Genomic DNA, 2,677 nt, shown 5'->3' on the forward strand with positions numbered 1-2,677 from the left:
CCATCCGACCGGGGAAGTCCAGCTGGCTTCACCTCTCACTCCCACCAATTTGGGGTGGCAAATGTAGACTCAATTCCTGCCACCTGCTGGTGGTGAGCTCCCAAAACCAACCTGCTGTCCTTTCTTTTGAGAAAAAATGGGGCTAATAAGACCAGCTCTCCCTGTTGTGAGCTGAGATATAGAATGTAGAAAGTACTTCATAAGCATTAACGTGCTGTACTGATACAAGCGTGTTTACTATTTTTATGCTGCTTCCTCTGTCTGCACACCGGGCTAGGGGAATGCCAAGCAGAAGCACCTGGTGTTCATAAACCCACCTTATCATCTCTAGAGCCCTGATCTACAAGTAAATAAAGGATGAGCAAAGAAGGAAGGGAGTTGAACTTGTTAAATTCCTTCTTTCTTTCTGTTGTGTGGCTGCAGCCTAATTTCCCTGAGGCTGACTTTAACGATTCTTAAGGCTTCAGGCACAGGATTACTTTCATGGCTGCTTACCATTAATTATAGGAAGAATCTACAACCCTAATCCGAAATCCTTTATCTGGCAGCAAAAGTGTGTGATTTCTCTAAAGACAGCTAATTTTTTAATCTAAAATAAATGGTTAAGCTGAAAAAATTGGTGCCTTTCTCAGTGTGTACATGAGGCATTGTGGTATAGAACAAAAAAGGCTGGCCGGGTGTGGTGGCTCATGTCTGTAATCCCAGCACTTTGGGAGGCTGAGGTGGGTGGATCACCTGATGTCAGAGTTCAAGACCAGCCTGACCAACATTAAGAAACCCTGTCTCTATTAAAAATACAAAATAGCTGAGCGTGGTGGCACATGCATGTAATACCAGCTACTCTGGAGGCTGAGGCAGAAGAATCGCTGAGAGGCAGAAGTTGCCATGGGCCGAGAGTTCACCATTGCACTCCAGCCTGGGCAACAAGAGCGAAATCCATCTCAAAAAAAAAAAAAAAAAAAAGGGCTGGACATGGATGTAAGTTCTGTCCCTTTCTAGCTTTATAAAAGAGGAACAACATAAGTCCCAGCCTCCCCACGAGACAAACCACACTGGGTGATAAATGAGATAATATGTATGTAGTTATAAAGGACCTGGGCTATGATGGCAGACACCCTGGTTTTCAAAGACTTGCCTTGCCATTTACTAGATAAGTGACATTGATCAGGTTAACCTTTCTAGGCCTCAGTTGTCTCATCTGTAAAACAAGGCTAATAGCAGTATCCGGTTTAGAGGATTGTTGTGAGGCTTACATTGTAAATGTGGTTGAAGCACTGAGAATGGTGTCTGGCCATAATAAGCACACAGTAAACATTAGCTCTTTTTAGTACAAAGAACGTAAATAAGAGTTGAAGACTATAATGCACTCTGCACATTTCATTAGCAATGGGGTCACCATTTATAGACAAGTAAAGTCTCAGCTCAGCTTTGCAGCTCATCATCACAGAGGCAGGGAACAGAGCTAGCTTGTCAAGGGTCTTCTCAGGAGGAAGTGGGGAGGTACCCCATGATGCAAAGTGATGGGGAGGGAAAGAGGGGACATAAAGATTCTGTAGAAAAGTTGGCTCCGAGTAATGGGAGGGTGTGGGGAAGAAAGGAGGGGGCAGTAAGGATTCTCATTATAGGACTGGCCGGGAATGGTGTGGCCAGTGATTCAGGAAGTGGGGAAAATGGGAAGAGACTTCTGTGGGGGGCGCCAATTCAGATAGGACGTGGCCTAGACAAGGTGGGGGCATCTCAAAGCGACACCAAACCTGGGTGAGATCATGTCTGGAGCCACAGAAGGATGAAGCAGTTTATATTTAAATGCCATGGCAAAACAACACCTCCACCATTACACCCTCTATTCTCATTCAAGTTCTTCGGGAGAAAGGAAAAATATGGTAGGGTTCATTGCTATTCAGTTTTGAAGTTGAGCCTGCATTTAGACACAGGAGCCTGGGAGAGTGGGTCATTTTCTTTGACACAATTATTAAGGAAAACATTTTAAATGATTCCTTGAGTCCCCCAGTGGCCCAGGTGGAAGGTGCTGTTTCCTGGTACCTGTCCAGTCCTCTGAGCTTTTCTCTCAGCTTCCAAACGCTGCAGTTGACAATTAGCAGATCCTATTGGTAGTGCCCTGTGGCCCACACTCCTTGGTAACGGTGAGAGTGGGGAGTAATGAGGAGCGGCTGCCATGGGTCAGGCATTCAGGTCAAGGCCGAGGATGGTGGCCAGGGCCACAGAGCCAGGGGAGGGTGGGGACCCAGCAGGCCTGTGGCTGGCCGCTTTCTGCGCGCTCCAGCCACTGGGCCCTGGGCGGATAGAGGGCCGGACAAGGCCCTCTGCTGGGGCCGCGGCGATCTTGCAGCGCCTGGACACTGAGGCTGGGGCACCAACAGTCCGTGGGGCTCCCGACGTATTCCTCTAACTTCCCCTTTCTCTCTTTTCGGTCTGGGGCCTTTTCAACACCCTCTGTGGTCAGGGAGAGCTGGGGCAGAAACCGGCAGGCGGCAGAAGCCTCAAGCAGCTCTGACCTCTGGCACCTCCCCAAGGCCCAGAGCATAACATCTGTCCCCAGAAATCCCCAGGCGGAGAAGAGCGCGCGCCAAACCCTTCCTGGGTAGTCAGGATTCTCCCTTCCTGGGAACAGCCTGCCCTCTGAGGCTTGGGCACCCGGGTTCCCGAGCGCCGGGTC

Source organism: Mandrillus leucophaeus, unplaced genomic scaffold (assembly GCF_000951045.1).
Source record: "Mandrillus leucophaeus isolate KB7577 unplaced genomic scaffold, Mleu.le_1.0 Scaffold193, whole genome shotgun sequence".
Taxonomy (NCBI): domain Eukaryota; kingdom Metazoa; phylum Chordata; class Mammalia; order Primates; family Cercopithecidae; genus Mandrillus; species Mandrillus leucophaeus.